Source organism: Monodon monoceros, unplaced genomic scaffold (genome assembly GCF_005190385.1).
Source record: "Monodon monoceros isolate NGI ecotype Baffin Bay Population unplaced genomic scaffold, NGI_Narwhal_1 Super_Scaffold_22, whole genome shotgun sequence".
Classification (NCBI taxonomy): domain Eukaryota; kingdom Metazoa; phylum Chordata; class Mammalia; order Artiodactyla; family Monodontidae; genus Monodon; species Monodon monoceros.
In genome coordinates this window covers 123,857,599-123,880,744 of record NW_021703779.1, presented here as the reverse complement: position 1 = coordinate 123,880,744, position 23,146 = coordinate 123,857,599, and positions in this window count along the sequence as shown.

Sequence of the window (23,146 nt, the reverse complement as noted above, 5' to 3'; positions counted from 1 at the left end):
CCCTGGTCGGGGAACTAAGATCCTGCATGCTGCACAGCTCAGCCAGAAAAAAACAAAACGAAACAAACAAAGCAGTCAGAAACCAAAACGCAGTTAGACACTGATCACAACGACCTAACTCATGGAGTTGTTGTGAGCGTTGAGTTAAAACAAGTAAAGCCTTTAGAACAGGGTTGGAGAACAGGGCTCTGCACAAATTAATTTCTAATAAAGATTAGCTGTTATTATTTTTACCATTTTTAAAGGCACTTCTTTTTTTCAGTTTCCTAAGCCAGTACTGGAGTACTTAAGAAGCTGGTTCTGAGCTCTCTTTTCCCTCTCTACACTTCCTACCCAGGGTGATTTCATCAATCCCAATACCTTTCAATGATATACAGATTTACCGCTGCCCTGGACCTCTCCCCAAGCTCCAGATTACAATATCCAATTCCTTATGCACCATCCCTACCTGGACCTCTAATAGGCATCTCAAGTCTTCTCCTAACCTGAATCCATGGTCTTCCCCTGCAAATACTGTTCCTCTAGCCAGTCTTCCCTACCGGATTGATTCACACTACCATCTTTCTGTTGTTCAAACCAGGAACCTGGAAGTTACCCTTGACTCCCCCGAACCACTCCAATCATCACCAAGCTGATTCTACCTTCTCTCTGTCGCCACTAGCTACTTCATTTCAGGCCCTTAAAGTGCATCAGTCCTGGGAACCCCATCACAAGTCCCCAAGGAGACCAGCTCTGAATCTCCCTAGATCAGTGGGCCTCCATCGTGGCTGTATTTGAGAAATACCTGTTTTTTGGTTTTGTTTTTTTAAATTACCACGCCATACCCTGGATAAAGTAGGTCAGAATCTCTAGGGTGGGGCTCAGACATCAGAACATATAAAATCCCCTCAGGTGATTCCAACATGCAACCAAGATAGAAGACCACTGTGTTGGACTTTAGGTGAGAAGCTGGACCCTGATGCCAGAGCAAATAGACAGAAGAAACTTTAGTGCTGGCTGTGTTGGTACCACATGGCTTCCCAGCTGCCAGCTCTTCTGGCTCTTGTGGCCCAACAGCAAATATTCCTTTTCTTTTCTTTTGAAAGTATTTTATTTTTATTTTTTTTTAAATTGTGGTTTAAAACCCGTAACATAAAATTTACCATCTTAACCATTTTTAAGTGTGTAGTTCAGTAGTGTTAACAATATCATACCTTTGTGCAACAGATTTCTAGAATTTTTTCATCTTGCAAAATTGAAACCCTATACCCATTGAAGAGCAACTCCCTGTTTCTCTCTGCCCACATCCCCTGGCACCTACCCTTCTACTTTCTGTCTCTATGAATTTGACTACTCTAGGGACCTCACAGAAGTGGAATCATGTAGTATCTATATTTGTCTTTCTGTGACTGGCTCGTTTCATTTAGCATAACGTCCTCAAGTTTCATCCACGTTGTAGCTGGTGTCAGAGCTTCCTTCCTTTATAAGGCTGGATAATATTCCATTGTAGGTGTACTGATTGCCAACCAGTTGTCCAAAGTAGTTGTAACGCTTTACACTCCCTCCGGCAGTAATGAGAGTTATAGTTGCAGTGGATATATTCTCAAGGGGGTTAGGGTCAGTGAGTTCTCTACGATTTTGATGAGTAAGTATATTCTGGATGATCTTGGGGACCACACATAAGTGAACTGTGATACTTGGCTTCCGTGTCTGCTTTAGCACTGGTATTGGTGATTGCGATCAATGCAAATGGCAGCGTTTCTCAAACTTGAGGCCACAGAACATATTCTCAGGAGTCCACAGATGTGTTCTTGGGGTCTTCATATATTCAGGTTTGGAAATCACCTTTTATTCAATATTTAATTTAATCCTTACAATCACCTTATAAGGTAGGTACTATTATTGACGCCATTTTACAGATGAGGAAAACGAGAGTCAGAAAGAGAAAATGATTCACCCAAAGTCACACAGCTAGTGAGCAGTAAAGACTCAAGCCCAGGTCTTATTGCCAAGCATTTTATGATTACAAAGCACTAACTAGTAAGCTACCTTCACGAAGACAGTTCTTGTTGATCTATTTTTTTAAACAGCTTTATTGAGATATAATTCATATACCATACAATTCACCCATTTGTAGTGTACAGATCAATGACTTAATATATTCACAGAGTTCTGCAGCTTTCACCTTAATCAACTTTGGAATATTTTCAGGACTTCAGAAAGAAACCCTACACACCACAGTCATCACCTCCCAATCTCTCTATCCGTGCCCAGCCTTAAGCCACCAGTAACATCTTTTCTGTTTATGGGTTCGTGTATTTTGAATATTTCATATAAATGGAATCTTATAATACATAGTCCTTTGTGACTGGCTTCTTTCACTTGGCATAATGTTTTCAAGGTTCATGCATTGTTGTAGTATCCATTTATTTTATGGCCAAATTATATTCCATTGTACGGATATACCACATATTATTTATTCTTTCATCAGTTGATGAACATTTGGGTTTTTTCCACCCTTTGGTTATTATGACTAATGCTGCCATGAACATTCATGTACTGGTTTCTGTGTGGACATACTTTGCATTTCTCATGGGTATACACCTAGGAGTGGAATTCCAGGGTCATATGATAACTATGTTTAGCTTTTTGGAGAACCGCCAAACTGTTTTGCAAACTCCTGTACCATTTTACATTCCCACAAGCAGAGTATGAGGGTTTCAATTTTTTTCAGAACCTCGCCAACATGTTATTATATGACCTTTTCATTATTTCTGTCCTACTTCGTGTGAAGTGATATCTCATTTTGGTTTTGACTTGCATTTCCCGGATGGCTAATGACGTTGACCATCATTATGGTCATGCGGTTATGTGCTATTGACCATTTGTATATCTGCTCAATGAACTCTTAGTATAATATTCTCAAAGATATTTACATCTAGACACAACATAATCAAATTATGTCCAAAGACAAAGAGAGAATCTTGAAAGGAGCAGGAGAGAAGTGACTCTTACTTACAAGGGATCCCCAATAAGGTAAGCTGATTTCTCATCAGAAACCATGGAGGTCAGAAAGCAGTGAGATGACATTTTCAAATGAATTTACTGAAAGGGAAAAAAATGAAACAAAAGAAGCTACTATCAACCATGAATTATGTATACAGAAAAAAATATATCATTCAAAAATGAAGGAGAAATTAAGACATTCCCAGATAAACAAAAACTGAAGGACATCATTGCAAGCAAACCTTCCTGACAGGAAATAATGAAGGAAGTCCTTCAGGCTGAAATGAAAGAAAACTAGACTGAAACTTGGATCCACATGAAGAAATAAAGGATACTAGTAAAGGTAACTGCATAGGTAAATATAAAAGACAGCATAATGTGATCATTATAAGTACACGTTGAAGGGCACAAAATGTATAAAGAAGCAATTTTTGATGATAATATTATATGGGGAAAAGAGCCACGAAGAAGCAAAGTCTTTGTACATACACTATTGAAATTAACTTCGCACTAATCTGAACTAGACATTTATAGATTAAGATGTTAATAGTAATCCCCAGGGCAACCATGAAGAAAATAATTCAAAAATATAGAATAAAATACATAGCAATGAAAAAAATTGTACACCATAACATATATATTTAACTCAAAACAAGGCAGTAATGGAGGAATTGAGAAACAAAAAATACATAAGAAATGTAGAAAACAAATAGAAAAATGGCAGACATAAATCCTACCTTATCAGTAATTATATTAAATGTAAATGATTAACACAATTAAAAGGCAAAAATTAGTACAATTGATTTAAAAATCACATTATCCAACCATAAGCTGTCTACAAGAGACACACTGTAGTTTGAAAGCCATTAATTAGTTGAAAGTAAGAGCATGGGAAAAGATATGTCCAGAAATGGATAAGCTGATCCTAAAATTCACATGGAAATGCAAGGGATCAAGAATAATGAAAACAATTTTGAAAGAGAAGAACAAAGTTGGACAACACACACTTCCTGGTTTTCAGACAACACTGCAGTAATCAAGACAGCGTGGTACTGGCATAAAGATAGATATATAAATCAATGCAACAGAATTAAGAGGTCAGAAATAAACCCATACATCTGTGGTCAATAGATTCGCTATTTCAGTGAATGGTGCTGGGACAACTGAATAGCCACATGAAAAGAAGGATTTTTGACTCCCTCCCCACACCATATATTATACGAAAACCAACTCAAGATAGATCAAAGGTCTAAACATAAGAGCTAAAACTATGTAATTCCTAGAAGAAAATGAAACGTAGTTATAAATCTTCATGACCTTGGACTAAGCGATGGCTTCTTATATACGGCACCCAAAGCACAAGCAACCAAAGAAAAAATAGATAAATTAGACTTCATCATGATTAAAACCTTTGGTGCGTCATAATTCGATTCTTTGGAGAAAATATTTACAAATCATATATCCGATAAGGATCTAGTATCCAGAATATGTTTTAAAAAATACTCTTTCAACTCAATAAGAAAAAGACAAAAAAAAAGTGGGCAAAAGATTTGAATTGACATGTGTCCAAAAAGTTATAGAAAGGACAGTGAACTCATGAAAAGATGCTTAATATCATTAGGCATCAGGCAAATGCAAATCAAAACCACAATTAGGTACCGCTTCTAGACACGATCAGACACATACTAGGATGGCTATAATTTTTTCTTAAATGGAAAATAACAAGTGTTGGTGAGATTGTAAAGGAATTGGAAGCCTCGTGCCTCACTCTTTAGAACGTATATTAGTGCAGCCACTGTGAAAACCAGTTTGACAGTTCCTCAAAGTGAGTGGCTATATGACCCTGCAAATCCAGTCTTAGGTATCTACCCAAGAGAATGGAAAGCATATGGCCACACAAAGACTTGTATGCAAGTGTTCATAGTAGAATTAGTAAAAATAGCCAAAAAGTGGAAACAACACAAATGTCCATCAATTGAAGAACAGATAAACAAAATGTGGTATATATGTACAGCCATTAAAAGCAGTGATGCACTCATCCATACTACAACATGGATGACCCTGGAAAACATTATGCTAAGTGAAAAAAGCCAGGCACAAAAGATCACATGTTATATGATCCCATTCATATTAAAGGTCCAGAAAAAGGAAGACTACAGAGGCAGAAAGTAGATTAGGGTTTGCTTAGAACTGGAGCGGGGGAGGGACAGAAGAGGGTAGAGGGGTAAGAGCCAAAGGGTCCAGGATTTCTTTCTTTCTTTTTTCTAACATCTTTATTGGAGTATAATTGCTTTACAATGGTGTGTTAGTTTCTGCTGTAAAACAAAGTGAATCAGCTATACATATACATACATCCCCGTATCTCCTCCCTCTTGTGTCTCCCTCCCACCCAGCCTATCCCACCCAGGATTTCTTTCTGAGATGATGAAAATGTTACAAAATCAACTTGAGTGATGGTTGCTCAAATCTGAATATACTAAAAACCGTAGAATTTTACACTTTAAATGGGTAAACCGTATGGTCTGTGAATTTTACCTCAATAAAGCTGTTATAAGATCAACAAGAAGAACCTCCAGTGAGAGTCCACCCTATTGATTTAGCTTGGGTCTTGTGCCAAGGGTCTGGGGCACCTAGACTGACAGTCCCACTGAACTATTTCCCATGTGGAAAGAAGACATTTCCAGTAAGGAAATTGGGGCGCCATTACTGAAAGGTGGAGGGATGGATGCTTAAACTCCTCCTGTGAATTATAACTTTACTTGCAACAAAATCTTAACATATTACACTTGAACTACCAGGTCCTAGATGACCTGTTTCCACCTGCTCCTCCAGTGCCATCTCCTACCCTCTTCCTTTCCCCCTTCTCCTCCTCCTTCTGGCTGCTCCTTAGACAACCTAATCTTGTTTCTGCCTTGCCATTTTTATCAGCTCTTCCCTTTGCCTGAAATGCTTTTTTTCCCCCCAGTATTTGCGTGGCTGCCTCCTTCTCTTCATTCAATTCTCAGCTCAAAGGTTCTCTCTCGAGAGATGCTTTCTCTGACCACCCTCACTCCAGTGCTGCCATTGTGCTATTTTGTCTTTATAGTCACTTTGTTACTCTGTCTTCAAAGTCATTTTCATTATTTGATGATATTTCTATTATGCTTATGTGTTTACTTCCGTCTATCCTTCTTCCTTGATAGAATGTAAATCCCACCGGATCAGGGATCATGTTGGTTGCGTTCATCATGTGAGTCTCAACATCCAACATAGGGCTTAGCACATAGTAGAACCTCAAGAAGTGTTTGTTAAATGAATAAGTAATTGAAAAACCCTAAATTTACTGAGATGAACTTTCTACATCATATGCTATCGCATTTTTGGACACAGAGCAATGGAAAGGAAGATGGATGGTGAACAGAACCCTGAAGAGAGAAAATATTAGGAAGTTGGGAGCTTGATTATAATCGTTCTATGGAGTAATAGTACTAGAACTTCCAGGAATCCGTAAAGAATAGAAATCAGTGTTGTGAACGGGACCTAGGGAGCCATTCTTGGGCATGCTGCGGTCTAACACATTCTGTCCCTCAACATTTTCGCACACTCAGGTTCAGTCCTCTCTCTCCGTCTCTGTCTCTGCCATACTGATGCATCTAACAGGGAGCAAACTGAGGCCCCGGCAACTATATATTTCTTTGTTCCTGGAAGCACCTGTCCGCATTACTGTGCATGGAGACGATTCCAATTCCTTTGCCTCTTCAAAATCTTTCCAGCTTGTGCCAGTCTATACTCTGCTGCCCAAAAATCTTGGTCGCCATCCCTCTCTTGGAGACATCTGTCTTCTGGAAGCTTCTACCACAACAGAGTTCTAGTGTCTATGGCAATCTTCGAAATGGTTACCTGGCTCAGAGGCTCCAGCCAAGCTGAGAAAGGCAACCTAAGAAGGAATGTGAAAGATGACAGATTGCTGCTGCTGAGCTGGTCCTGAGTTCCGGGCCAGCCCTTGGTTCTGAGTGAATAAGTGTCAGATGTCCCACCTGTACCAAAGGAATTGTAGCATACTCACCCATGGGCCATCCAGAGGTGAATGTCCCTCTGCATTGTGCTACCTTCCTATCAGCCTCTTGCTCAAGCATGAATAAACAGAGCCGTCATCCACACACCTACGGAACAGCTACTATGCAGTATCTTGGTGTTCACCAACCGTTTAAAGGGGCATTGTTTTCATTCAGTGTTTTATTACAGTCACAACTTTTATTCACACACTGTTTTATTACTCATTGTGGCCTTGTTGTGAGTATATTTTTATTCTGCTTTTTTTATGTTGTTACATAAGCAATTTTTATTACACAAAATTTGTAAACCTGTCATTGTCAAGGCTGTGTAATATTCTATCTAGTTCTAGTGGTTTCAACCAGGGAAAATATTGTCCCCCAGGGGACATCTGGCAACGTCTGGAGACATTTTTTAAATTGAGATATAATTGATATATAAAATTATATTAGGGGCTTCCTTGGTGGCGCAGTGGTTGAGAGTCCGCCTGCCGATGCAGGGGACGCGGGTTCGTGCCCCGGTCCGGGAAGATCCCACATGCCGCGGAGCGGCCGGGCCCGTGAGCCATGGCCGCTGAGCCTGCGCGTCCGGAGCCTGTGCTCCGCAACGGGAGAGGCCACGGCAGTGAGAGGCCCGCGTACCGCAAAAAAAAAAAAAAAAAAAAAAAAAAAAAATTAGTTTCAGGTGTATAATATAATGATTCAATATTTGTATACATTGCAAAGTGATCACCACAATAAGTATAGTTACCAGCTATCACCACACATAGTTATGACATTTTTTCTTTTCTTTTTTTTCTCCTTGTGAGGAGGACTTTTAAGATTTAATCTCTTAGCAACTTTCAAATATGCAAAACGGTATTATTAACTATAGTCACCATGCTGTACATGACATCCCATGACTTATCTATTTCATAACCGGAAGTCTGTACCTTTTGAACTGGTTGAAGGGGGTCAAAACGTACACATTTTCAGTTATAAAATAAAGGGGCACTGCCTTTGGATGCAACCAGTGACGAGAACCTGGGCCCAGGAAATCCTCACACCAGAATAGATTTCCCGCTGTCCTAGCAAGAAGATCTTGGAGCCCCATAGACAGCCCTGTTAAACCATAGGTCTGTGGATGAGACTGTCGGAATACAGGTTGAAATCTGATTGTGGAAGAGAAGACAGGAAAGTGGAGGTATATCGTAGTCCAGCTTTTCTAGGCCTGAGACTGAAGCCTCCTCTCTGAGGTTGCTTCCCCCCTTTGCCTTGATGGAAATGGATTGCTCCTGTTCGCACAAGCTGCCCGTTTCTGTTTTCAGGTTGGATAGGAGCCCGTGGAAGAGCAAGACCTCCGTGGGCAACTCTCTGGGTTCACCGGCCATCAGTTTCCTCCTGTCTTCCTCCCGCTGAGGATTTGGCAGGCTTAGTACCACACTTGGACGTATGCAAAAAGAGCCCCACTCTGGTCCCTGTGATTTAGATGGCCTCACTTTGAGGAGGAGACAGTGGAATCAAGGAGATGTGCCCACACAGAGCAGCTGGCCCTTTTCTAGACCACACAGTGGATACCTGGGAAGCTGGAATTCCTTGCCTAGATGGCTGCAAGCCCATTTCCAGAGCTTTCACAAGCTCCTTCCCTGTGTCTGTCTCCCCAGGGACACATGCTGCAGTTGGTGTGGGCACCTCTATGCCCGAGGGGCGGCCAGGGGGCAGCTGTTTGCTATTTGGGGGGACTGGGAATGGAATTTAGAGGCACGGGCTAGTAAGTGCACACGAACACGTGTGCAGCCCCTCACAGTGAGGGGTGAGCCCAGAGTGAGAACGAAAGCCGGGTAGGTGTTGGGTCAGTTGCAGGGGGCTGGTATTCTATATTGAGATGTAGAACTTTGAGTCCGAGAGTTTTACGTTTGAACCTGGCCTTCCAGGTTGTCATGAGGGTATTATTTGTTGAGGTATAAAGATAGGATATTTTGTTAGCTGTAAAGCTTTCAGAAGAAAACATAGGAGAAAATCTTCCTGACCTTGGGTTAGGCAAAAATTGCTTAGATATGACTTTTAAAAAAGCAAGCACAATCAGTAAAAAGCAAAAATTACAAATTGGAATTTATCAAAACTAAAAACTTAGGCTCTTCAAAAAACATCCTTAAGAAAGGGAAAAGATAACAGAGAATTGGAGGCAATATTTGCAAATATTATGTCTGATAAGGAACGTGTACCCAATATATGAATAGAACTTTTACAATTCAATAATAAGACAATCCAATTGATTCAACTAAAAATTCAACATAGAACATTTGTGAATGAATAGTGAGCACATGAAAAGATACTCAACATCATTAGTCATTAGGGAAATGTAAGTCACAGCATCCTAATGCATACTTCACACACACTAGGAGGGCTGTATACATATTTAACGGGAAATAACATGTTGGTAAGGATGTGGAGAAATTGGAACCCTCGTACATTGCTGATGGGAATGTAAAATGGTGCAGCCACGTTGGAAAACAGTTTGGCCGTTCCTCTAAAAGTTAAACATAGAGTTACCATATGACCCAGCAATTCCATTCCTAGGTATATACCCCAAAGAATTGAAAATATTTGTCCAAACAAAAACTTGTACACAAACATTCCCAGCAGCATTATTCATAATAGATAAAAGGTGAAAACAACCTACATATCCATCAACTGATGGTGGATAAACAAAATGTTGTATAGCCACACAATTGGACATTATTCCTCCATAAAAAAGAATGAAGTACCAATGCTCTGCCATGGACGAACCTTGAAGACATTATGCTAGGGACTTCCCTGGCGGGCCAGTGGTTAAGACTCCACGCTCCCAATGCAGAGAGCAAGGGTTCGATCTCTGGTCAGGGAACTAAGTTCCTGCATGCTGCAGCCAAAAAATATATATATATATTATGCTAAGTAAAAGAAGCCAGTCACAAAATACTACAACTTGCATGATTCCATTTATATGACATATCTAGAACAGGCAAATCCATAGAGACAGAAAATAGATTAGTGGTTGCTTAAATTTGGGAGAAGGGTGGGGATAATAAATAGTGACTGACCAGGCAGGAGAGATCTCTTTGCAGTGGAAGAAATGTTATAAAACTGGAGAGTAGTGATGGTTGCAAAAATATAAATTTACTAAAAATCATTGAATTGTGCATTAAAAGCGGACGATTTTATAGTATTTAAAATTACATCTCAATGAGGCTGTTAAAAACACAAACCCTGAAACCATAGGCCTGCCTAGGATGCAGCAAAATTGAATTTAGAATTCAATTCTAAATCAGTTTAGAATTTCTAATTCTAATGCTAATCACAGTTTTTTGTCCTTTGCTAATTGCTCATGGGAATCTAGATTTCTTCCTGATCTCTGTGAAATAAGCTTGGAACAGCCTCTGACAGTGGAAGCTGTTACTTAAAAAAAAAAAAAAATACCATCCTCACCTGACCTCTTTGCATCATTAAAAACCACACAAACCCTACACCTATTACAAACAGACAGCTGAACTTCCGCCTGTAATGTGTAAGTGACAAGGTGTGCGGGCCCCAGCACAGCAACAGTATTTCTAAGATCTTGCCTTTGTTCTTTTGCTTTCAGTATTCAGGATACGGAGCTGGCAATCGGGGGAGTTGTATGTGATAAAGCTCAATCTATACTGCCCCTCCGGAATGTTTATTTCTTCCCATCACCCAGACAGCCTAAGCAATCTATAGTATAATTGTATTCTGCCATGGAGCTGACAGCGATACAATAATGCAGACCTTCCAAATGCTTAATGTAGTCATTAGCTGTGCAGTATAGTAGAAATTCGTGGATGTGGTAGAGGGTTGGGGAGAAGCTATTTTTTAAATGGAGATAAATAGCAGAACATCTGCATCCCTCTGCCAGGGGACCCTATTTTCCTTTCTTCTCTAGGAGTTTGGAATTAACTCCAGAGAGAGCAGTTGAAAAATTAGTGTTGGACTGAACCAAAATACTCCAGGAAGGGGTGTCAGGGATGGGACGAAACGCCCTCCTCCGAGGGCACAATGGCTGCTTCCTGCAGCCAACAGCGGCACCAGGCACCACCACAGGTTGGGGAGGCCCAGGAAGGATGCCAAACCCTTCCGCTGCTAAGGTAGGGGAGTGAGGTAGCACTTGTCCTGCTGTTTTAAAGTACAAGAGCCTCCTAGCAAATAGGAGGCTCCGACTGTAGGAAGAAAAAAGTTGGAGAGAGAAAAAATTAGTCCAAATACAAAAAAGAACATTGAGAAGCCTTTTCTTAGGGATTTGATTGTGTTTTTATAGAGCAGTGCTGTCCTATACAGTAGTCACTAGTCACATGTGGCTATTTAAGTTTGAATTAATGAAACGGAATGAAATGAAAATTTCACTTCTTCAGTCTTGCCACATTTCAAGTACTCAATGGCCACATGGCGGCTAGCGGCTGCCATATTGGAGAGTAGATATAGAACATTTTCATCATTACAGAAAGCTCTTTGGAACAGTGCTATTTAATCTAGGATAATAAGAAAAGATATTTTGTCTGGCTCCACCTGTTTATTCTATAAAAAGGGCAACATTATCTGCTGAGGAAATATGATTTTATGAGGTTAAATTTGGCACAAGAGGCACTGTGGACATGTGTATAGCTCCTGGCACTTGTCCAGATTGGAGTCCTCACCCTCAGGCTCTCATCCTAGAGTTCTCAAACCTGGCCGCACCTTAGAATCACCTGGAGAGATTTCAAAACTCCCAATGCTCAGGCTGCAAAGCTGACGAATTAAATCCGAATTTCTGGGGAGTTGGGTCAGGCATCAGGTTTTTTGTTTTTTTTTTTACGTAAACTTTACTTTAGAATAATTTTAGTTTCACAGAAAAACTGCAAAGATAATACAGGGTTCCCATATACCCCACACCCAGTCTCCCATATTATTAACATCTTACATTAGTATGGTACATTTGTCACAGTTAATAAGCCAATACCAATATATGATTATTACTAAGATCCAGACTTAATTTAGATTTCCTTAGTTTTTACCTAAGTTCCCTTTTCTGTTCCAGGATTCCATCCAGGACAGATATATCTGGGTAAATATCTAGAAGCACAATTAGTGGACTGGATGGTAAGACTATGTTCAGCTTTGTAAGAAACTGTCTGTAAGAAATTGTCTTGCAGAGTTGTATCATTTTGCATTCCCTCCAGCAATGAATGAGAACTCTTGTTATTTGACATCTTTGCCAACAAACGGTATCGTCAGTTTTTGGATTTTGGCCATTCATACATTTTAAGTTATCCAGATGTATAGTTTACATACATTTTAAATGGGTACATTTTATTTTATAGTTGGATGGTATACAGCTGTGTAATCACAACCACAATCAAGATATAGAATACTTCCATTGCCCTAAAAGATTTTCCTCTGCCTCTTTCCGGTCCATCCCCACACCCTACTCCCAGTGATCTGCCTCCCATCACTATAGATTAGATATATTTTTCCTAAAGTTTCATAAAAATGGAAACACAGTACATGTACTCTTTTTGTGTTTGGCTTCTTTTGCTAACACTAATATTTTGGTGATTCATTAATGTTGTGTGGATCAATAGTCCTTTTTTAATCATGTAATAGTATTCTATTGTATAAATACACCACAGTTATTTACCCATTCATATGTTTTGGAATATTTGAGCTGTTTTCAATTTTTGAGTATTGTGAATAAATACGCCGTGAACATTTTATATTTAATTCACTTGGGTAAATACTTAGCAGTGGGATTGCTAGGTCATAAGTTAGGTGTTTCTTAACATTTTAAGAAACTGTCAGTTTTTCAAATTGGATGTATCATCTTACATTCTCATCAGCAGTGAATGGGAGTTTTAGTCACTTCACATCCTTGCCAACACTTGGTATTAAAAATCTTTTTAGTATTAGTTATTAGAGATGCTTCACGTGGTTTTAAATTGCATTTTTTTGATGATTTGTGGTGTGGAATATCTATTCATGTGCTTGTTGACCATTTGTATAGCATCTTTTATGACTAGTCTGTCCAAATCTTTTGTTGATTTTCTAATTGGGTGGTTTGTTTTCTTATCATTGTCCTGTAAGATTTGTTTGTACATTCTGTATACGATTCTTTTTGTCAGATATATGTATTATAAATATTTTCTCCTTTCCCTTAACTTGATTTTTCATTTTGCTAATGTTTTCTTTTGAGGACCAGATACTTTTTAATTTGTGAAGTCCAATTTATCAATTTTTCTTTTATACATCATGCTATTTTCATCCAATTTAACAAAATTTTGCCTACCCCAAAGCCACAACTATTTTCTCTTGTGATGCCTTATCAAAGTTTCATGTTTTTAGCTTTTATTCTATAATCCTTTCATGAATTAATTTTGCATGTGGTGTGATGTAAGGGTCAAGGTTTGCTTTTTCCCATATGGGCACCCAGTTATTCCAGCATTATTTGTTGAAAGATTTTTTTTTTCCTATTGAATTACCTTGGCACCTGTTGAAAATCAATTGGTCATATATACATGGCTCTATTTCTGGACTATTCCTTTCCATTGATGTATGCATGTATCCTTATGCCAATACCACATTGTCTTGCTTACTGTGGCATTGCAATTAAATAGGGTAAGCCTTCTAAACTTTTTATTTTTAAATGTTCCTTTGGATATTCTAAGTCCTTCCATTTCTATATAACTTTTAGAATCAGTGTGACAATTATTATTAAAATATCCTGTTAGGGTTTGATTGTGATTAGGTTGAATCTAATGATCAATTTGGGGAGAACTAACATCTTAACAATATTGAGCCTTCGTCCCACGAACTTGACAAATCTCTTTGTTTACTTGTGCCTTTAATTTTTCTCAAAAGTGTTTTGGGGTTTTCAGTATACTTATTTGATTAAGTCTATCCCTCATATTTTCTGGGTTTTTTAAATCCCGTAATAAATTGTATTGTTTTTTCAATTTCAATTTCTAATTGTTTTCTACTAGTATTTAGAATTACAACTGGTTATTACATAGTAACCTTGTACCCTTCGACCTTGCGAAAATCACTTACTAATTCTAGTTAACATCTTATAAGTTTCTTAGGATATTCTGTGTACATGATCATGTTGTTTGTGGGGGAAAGGAATTTGTTTATATATATATATATTTATTTTCCCATATATTTCACTGCCTTATTGCAATAGCTAGGAGCTCCAGTACAGTGTTGAACAGAAGTGACGGGAGTAGACATCCTTGCTTGTTCCTGATTTTAAAGGAAAAGCAGTCAGCCTTTCACCATTAAGTATGATGTGAATTTTAGTGGTTTTTTTAACATGTTTTTTTTTAGATTGAGGAAGTTCCCTTCCATTCCTAGTTTTGTTGACAGGTTCAATTATGAATGGATGTTGAATTTTTTAAGGGCTTTTTCTCCTTCTGTTGAGATGGTCTCATGGTTTTCCTTCTTTAGTCTGTTAAAATGGTAAATTACATTAACTAATTGTTGAATGTTAAATATACTTTGTATTCCTGGGATAAACTCCATTTGGTCATGATCTTTTTTTCATGCTGTTGGATTTGATTTGATAATGTTGTCTTAGAAATTTATAGCTATGTTCAGGAAGGACATCTACCTGGAGTTTTCTTTTCATTTAATGTCTTTACCTGGTTTGAGTTTACCAGTAATACTGGCTTCATAGAATTAGTTGGGGAGTTAGTTAGAATAGGAGATCCTCCTATTCAATTTTCTGGAAGTGTTTGAATATAAATTTTTAAAACATATTCTCTAAAGTTTACCTCTGAAGATATCTGGGCCTGGAGTTTACTTTGTGGGAAGTTGTAAACAGCTCTTCAATTTCTTTAATATGTTCAGCACTTTTCAGGTTACATATATCTTCTTTAATGAGCCTTGGTAATCTGTGTCTTTCAAGAAATTTGTCCATTTCGTCCAAATTGGCATACATATTGGCACAAACTTATTCATAACATTTGTCATTTTTAATTTTTTTAAAAAATGAGGAACAACAGAGCTGAAATTTCAATACTTCCTTTTCTAAGAGTCAGTTTCATCGTCTGTAGAATTAGTAATTGTAGTTGTCTATCCTCTGAGCTTAGTGCAGAGTAAGCACTCAGTAGGAGTTATCAGTACTACTTCCACTTCAACAGCAAAGGATTGCTGTGAAGATTAACTAAGTCAAATGGCAAACTGTTATACAAATCTTTTTTTTTACATCTTTATTGGAGTATAATTGCTTTACAATGGTGTGTTAGTTTCTGCTTTATAACAAAGTGAATCAGTTATACATATACGTATGTTCCCATATCTCTTCTCTCTTGCGTCTCCCTTTATTTATCTTCTTTCTTTCTTTCTTTACTTCCCTCCTTCCTTCCTTCCTCCCCTCCCTCCCTCCCTACTTTCTTTCTTTCCTTCTTTTCATCTTATACAGCTAAAACTCTGTCCCCGCTGAGTCAGTTTCCTTCTATTCCTAGTTTATTGAGTGTTTTTATCATTAAAGGGCATTGAATTTTCTCAAATGTTTTCTGTATCAACTGAGACAATCATGTATTTTTTTTCCTTTATTTTGTTAATCTGGTGTATTACACTGAATGATTTTCATGTGTTGAAACATAATATCCTCTTGTGGTCTTTTAATAGCTGCAGAATCTTTAGTGATGTTACCTCTCTCATTTGTGATATTGATAATTTTTCTTTTCACTTTTTTCCCTCATCATCATGGCTAGGTGTTTATCAATTTTATAGATTGACTCAGTGAACCGGATTTCTATTTTATTGATTTTCTCTATTGTTTTTGTTTTCTATTTCAATGATTCTGCTCTGATCTTTATTATTTCCATTCTTATGCTTAGTTTGAGTATCATTTGCTCTTTTTTTTTTTTTTAGTTCTTTAATGTACAAACTGAGGTCAATGATCTGAGACCTTTCTTCTTTTCTAACAGAGGTGTATAATGCTATAATTTTTCTTCTAAGTACTGCTTTAGCTGTCTCCCATAAATTTGGATATGTATATTTTCATTTTCATTTAGTTTAATACATTTTAAAATTTTCATTTTAATTTCTTCTTTGTCTCATAAGTTATATATATGTATTTTATTTAGAGTGCAAATATTTGGGGATTTTTCAGGTATCTTTCTCTTAACTGATTTCTACTTTAATTCTATAGAGGTCAGAGAACATACTTTATATAACTTGAGTCTTTTAATATTTAATTTGACTTGTGTTAAGGCCCACAGTATGGGCTTTCTTGGTAAATATTCCATGTGCATTTGAAAACAAAGTGTGATTTCTGCTATATATGTCAATGAGGTCCAATGGACTGATTTTCTTGTTCACGTCTTCTATAGCATGGCTGAATTTTATGTACATACTTTCAGTTATTGAGAGAGGAGTATTGTAATCACCAATTATAATGGCGATTTTTCTAGTTAATTTTCAAGTTCTTTTAGTTTTTCTTTATATATTTAGAAGGTCAGTTCTTAGGTTCACAAATGTTTAGATTGTTATGTTCTATTGATAAATTGACACCTTTAACATTATAAAATGATCTTCGTTATCTCTAATAATATTCTTTTTTCTGAAATCTACTTTGTCTGATATTAATATAGCAATTCCAGCTTTCTTTGGACTAGTGTCAGAATTAAATTTTAGCCTATTTTTTTCTTTATATTTAGAGTGGCTTTGTTGTGGGCAGCATATAGTTAGGTTTTGCTTTTTTTTAATCCAATCTGATTATGTCTGCCTTTTGTGTGTGTGGTGTTTAGCCTGTTTATTGTAATCTGATTCTCATTACTGTTGGGTTTAAATCTATCATTTTCTATTTGTTTTCTATTTGTCCCATCTGTTCTTTGTTTCTCTTTTTCTGCCATCTTTTGGATGAATTGAGTGTTTTTTATGTTTCCATTTTATCTCCTTTGTTGGCTTATTAGCTATAACTCTGTTTTGTTATTCAGTGTTTCTTGTAAGGTTTATAATATACATTTTGTACTTATCACAATCTGTCTTCAAGTGACATTATACTGTTTCAAATAAAGTATGAGAATCATGTAGAAGTATACTTCAATTTCTTCCCTCCTCACCTTAGTGCTATAGTTTTCATTCATTATACTTCTACCTATATTATAAATCTCCCAGTACAATGTTGTTGTTTTTGTCTTTAAAATAGTCCATTATCTTTTTAAGCATCTTTACTGAGATTTATTCATATACCATATAATTCACCCATTTAAAGTATACAACTCAATGGTTTTTAATATGTTCAGAGGTATGTTCGACCATCACCACAGTCAAGTTTAGATTATTTTTATCATCTGAAGAAAAAGCCCTGTGTCTTTTAGCTATCACTCCCTACACCTTGTCCTCACTCTCCCCCCAGCATTAAGCAATCACTGATGTACTCTCTGTCTCTATGGATCCCTATTCTGGACTTTCATATGAATGGAATCACATAGTATGATTTACAATGAGAAATCTTCTGTTAGCTTCACCTTTTTTCCTCTATACATAGTATATTATTCTTTTTTCCTCTGGCTACTTCTAAGATTTTCTTTTTATCACTGATTTCAAGCAATTTGATTATGATATGTGTTAGTGTAGCTTTCTTCTGTTTCTTATCCTTGGGTTCGTTAAGCTTCATGAATCTGCTGGTTTATAGTTGTCATTAACTTTTGAAAGGTTTTGGCCATTATTTCTTTAAACATGTTTTGAATAGCCCCTCTCTCCCCTGTCTTTTGGGGACTTCAATTTTATATATATTTGGTTGCTTGAAGTTGTGCCACATTTCACTGATGCTCTGTTTATTTATTTATGCTTTTAGTTTGTTTTCACTCCGTGTTTCATTTTAGATGGTATATATTGTTATGTCTTCATAATCTTTTCATCTGCAATGTGTAGTCTGTCATTAAGCCAATCGAGTATATTTTTCATCTTAGCCATTTTAGTTTTCATGTCTAGAAGTTAGTTTGGATCATTTCACATGTACCATTCCTCTACTTAACATGTCCAACATTTCCTATAGCTTCTTGAACATGTGGAATACAGTTATAATAATTATTTTAATGTCCTTTTCTATTAATTTCACCATCTATTATTTCTCTGTCAACTCCAATAGATTTTCCCCCTCATTATGGGTTATGTTTTTCTTCTTCTTTGCCTGTCTCATAATTTTTTATTAGATGTTGGGGATTGTCAGTTTTACCTTACTGGATATTGAATAAATATTCTTGAGCTTTGTTCTGGGATGCAGTTATGTGGAAATAGTTTGATCCTTTCAGGTCTTGCATGAGCTAAATTTTGTTAGTTGGGGCAAGAATAGGGTTTAGTCTGGGGTTTATTTTTCACCACTACCGAGGCAACATTCTTTTTATTAGTTTAACCTAGGATTTCTCAACCTCAGTTCTAATGATATTTGGGGACAGATAATTCCTTGTGGTGGAGGACTGTCCTGTGCATTGTAGAATGTTTAACAGTATCCCTGGCCCTTACAAACTATATGCCAGTAGCATGCCCCCTGTTGTGACAACAAAAATGTCTCCAGATATTGCCAAATGTCACCTTAGGGACAAAAGTGCCTTCCATTTGGGAACCACAGCTCTAACTGATGCTCACTTAATTATGAGATTTCCCACACTGACTGTAGACAAGAGGTATTATTCCTGACTGTGTGTGATCTCTGAGCACTGCTCCCTGTAATCTTTTTTGGTGGTTATTTTCCTGGTCTTGGGTAGTTTTCTTACTTGCATGCACTAATCAGTACTTTTCTGAATATTTGAGGGAGACCCTGAAGATCTCTGGACTCCTCTTTATTTTCAGCTCTCACCTCTCTCATACTCTATCATATGAACTCTAGTCACCCTCTTTTCGTCAGACTCCCATCTCTGTGTACCCAATTCAGGCGGCCTGCCTAGGTTCCCCCTCCCTTGCTGTACCCTGGAAACTTTCTCCAGCTGGTAATGTGAAGCAATATTAGGACTCACCTCACTTGTTTTTTATATTTCAGAGATAATTGTTTTTCATTGCCTCACGTCCAATGTCTTGAGTGACGTGGTTTGCATATTTTGTCTAGTTTGTTTTCAGTTGTTTCAAGTGGGAGGGTAAATCCCTTCCATACTTTGTCTTGACTGGAATTAAAAGTAATGTTCAGTAGCTTTTCTAAGCTTCCAAATATTTGGGACTTGTCCAGATATTTTTGTTATTTATTTCTAGTTTAATTCCACTGTGACTGTAGAAATGTCTCTGTATAATTTCAATTATTTTAAATATATTGAGACATGTTTTATGGCCCAACATAGGTATATCTTGGTAAAATGTCCAATGTGAACTTGAAAAGAATGTGCTTTGTGCTGTTAGTGGATGGAATGCCTTATAAATGTCATTTTCTTTCTTTCCTGAACTTGTTAGTATTATTTGAATATCCTTGTTAGTATTCCACGTAGTCTCCTCTCTTGGCTTATTAGCTCCGCCTCTTTTACCCTTTTAGTAGCTGCCCTAGTATTTGCAATATGCATCTTTGTCTTATCATGATCTAGTTTTAAATGATGTTATACCTCTTAGTAAACTGTGAGAACCTTACAAGAGCCTTTTTTAAAATTTATTTATTTATTTATTTATTTTTGGCTGCATTGGGTCTTCATTGCTGTGCGGGCTTTCTTTAGTTGTAGCAGACAGGGGCTACTCTTCATTGCGGTGCGCTGGCTTCTCACTGCGGTGGCTTCTCTTGTTGCGGAGCATGGGCTCTAGGCATGCGGGCCTCAGCAGTTGTGGTGCGTGGCCTTCAGTAGTTGTGGCTCGTGGGCTCTAGAGCACAGGCTCAGCATGGGCTTAGTTGCTCTGCGGCATGTGGGATCCTCCCGGACCAGGGCTGGAACCCATGTCCCCTGCATTGGCAGGCAGACTCCCAACCACTGCACCACCAGGGAAGCCCACAACAATAGTCTTCCATTTTCCTCCCCTATCCTTCATGATATCATTTTGATAGATTTTTGTTCTAATGTATGTTATTAACACCAAAATGCATAGTATATTGTTGCTTTAAACAGTCAGTTTTTGAAGACATTAAAAATAATGTGAAGAAATTGTTTAAATATTTACTTACATATTTAACCTTTCCAGATCTCTTTATTTCTGTGTATATATCCGTATTTTCATCTGGTATCATTTTCCTCCTGTTTGATTCCTTTAACATTTCTTGCAGTGCAGGTCTGATGGCAATGAATCATGTCAGATTTTGTTTGTCTGGAAAATTATTTTGCTTTTGTTTCTGAAAGATATTTTCCCTGGGTATAAAATTCTAAGTAGACAGTTTCTTTCTTCAGCACTTTAAAGTTGTTCCATTGTCTTCTGGCTTGCATAGTTTCTGATGAGAAGTTTATTATATTCTTATGTTTGTTCTTCTGTATGTAATATGTCTGTTTTCTCTGGCCACGAGGCATGTAGGATATTAGCTCCCTAACCAGGGATTGAACCCACACCCCCTGCATTGGAAGGCGAAGTCCTAACCACTGGACTAGCATGGCTTTTTAAAATGTTTATTCTGTTTGGAATATTGTCTCTCTCCCCTTATTGGAATGAAACACCCACAAGAATGGGGATGTTGTCTGTTTTGTTTACTGCTATATCCCTAGCATGTAGAACTGTGTCTGGTATGTGGTAGGTACTTGTAAATATGTATTGGATGAGTGAATGTATTCCAGTGGTGGTATATGCTTGGGTCAAGCTGCTGAGTGGTGCCAGACCCTCTGGAGTCCCTGGTTCCTGGCTGTTCCAAGCCTGGTTCTTTAGTTTTCCTTTGATCTCTTGAGCTTCCCTATGTCTTCCAATACATTTTCATTTTTGCTCAAGTTACACAGAATTCTTTTTTTTTTTTGCTTACAATCAAAGATCTCCAGCTGAAAACCTACCTATGAGAATGTCTCTCTTGGGAATTTCCTGGCGGTTTAGTGGTTAGGACTCCACACTTCCACTGCAGAGGGTGGGGAACCATGATCCCAAAAGCCACACGGCACAGCCAAAAAAAAAAAAAAGAAAAAAGAACGCCTCTCTCAAATTTGGAGCATTATGTTGTCAATATCAGTGAAGGACAAAGGACATACGATCCGAGATGTGATCCCTGTGAGTTGTTGAAGTTGGAATTGCTATGATTACTGACTCAATTCTGTCACTATTTGCTGAAGTATTGGCATTTCTAGGACACTTGAGAGGTTTATGGGGATAATATCCAGTTGGGTATTTAATATCAAGGCAGTCCTGGAAAAGTCTCCTGACATACTTTCTCATGTACCTGGCTGTTGTCTGTTTCTGGGGTGATTGCACATTTAATAAGGGTAGCTGTAATCTTGTCTTGAAAGCAGAGATCTATGACTTGAATTTTGGATGTGTAGTAGGCCACGAAATTTAACATCAGAAGACTTCAGTGTGAATCTGTTCCTCTAGCTTATTGGCCGAAGCTTTGTCAAGTCCATTCTCCAAGTAGCTTTTGTGATATAGCACCAATAATAGGAAGGAGAATGCTTAGAACACTTCCCAAATTCCCAGGCCCTGTCTGTAACTGCCTCACGTGTTTTTCAGGACACCATTTTTGGGAGTCACAAAGCCCTTCATTTTCAGGTCAATATGAGTTTAATAATCACCACGCATTTATTTTTTGTGCTTTTCTTAAATAGCTCTAAGGGGCCAAGTACAGGATACCTCATTCTATTGAGCTTCACAGACATTGCGTTTTGTTACAAATTGATATTTGGCAACCCTGCGTCGAGCAAGTCGGTCAGCACTATTTTTCCAGCTGCATTTGCTCACTTCACGTGTCCGTGTCATATTTTGATCATTCTAGCAATGTTTCAAACCCTCCACCAGCAAAAGGGTTACTACATGCTGAAGGCTCAGGTAATGGTTAGCATTTTTTAGCAATAAAGTATTTTTAATTAAGGTATATACACTGTTTTTTTAGACATAATGTTATTGTACACTTAATAGGCTACAGTATAGTATAAACATAACTTCTATATGCACTAGGAAACCAATGAATTTGTGTGATTCAATTTATTGTGATGCTCGCTTTATTGTGGTGGTTGGAACAGAACCTGCAATATCTCTGAAGTCTGCCTGTACAGACTCTAAAATAATTTGTAACTAGGTGAGCAGGCTACCGCATCAAAGGTTCCTTAGTGGGAAAGTCGTTGCTAAAAGTCTACCAAAAATGAATTCTTTCTTTCCATCTGGAAAAGAAATACCTATACCCCAGTGGGTCTGTAAATTCCTCTTCATTATTATTATTATTCAGCTTAATCTGAAGGCATTTACTAGCTCCCCTTCCTTCAGATTATTGCCATCTGGGCTCTTAGCATTTCCTCCAAAGATTGGTAATCAGTTAGTGTGCAGAAAGAATTTATAAATATGTAAGAACTGTGTTTTCCGGGGTTAAATGGGTGACATTATGTTCCTGTACCTCATCCTTTAGTGCTTCCGGAAGCATCATAATTTCCTGAAATAGAGCAAGAAAGTGCAAACTCAATGAGCAAATAAAATCTTTCTTTGGTGGTTGTCTAGGACTGATGTAGGAGGAAAAGCCAGATTTCCTGGTAGATGAGTTTGTGAGAGATGCTTTTGTAATGCCTTGAATAGAAGGCTTGAGGCCAAGTATGTAATCGAGCAAAGCTCACTCCAACACTACTGTGTTAGTAAGAGCACATAATCCCTTCTGAGTGAATCTACAACTGCAAGGCTATTAGGCGGCCATAGTTCCCCTAAGTACTAATTGTAGTGGAACATGCTGGCCCACATCTTAGCCACACTGGGGACAGTTATGCCAAGAACATTGCTCTCTACTCAGCATCATATCGACTGTCTTCCTGGATAATGTTGCTCATGTTTGCAAACAGCCGGCTTGGAAGTTACCCTTGTGTGACTTGTTAGCTGCTGGTCTTTCAGCCAAATCACTTTGTCTGTGTGCACAGAGCACTTATTTATTTATTTATTTATTAGCATCTTTATTGGAGTATAATTGCTTTACAGTGCTGAGTTAGTTTCTGCTGTATAACAAAGTGAATCAGCTATACATATACATATATCCCCATATCTCTTCCCTCTTGCGTCTCCCTCCCACCCTCCCTATCCCACCCCTCTAGGTGGTCACAAAGCAC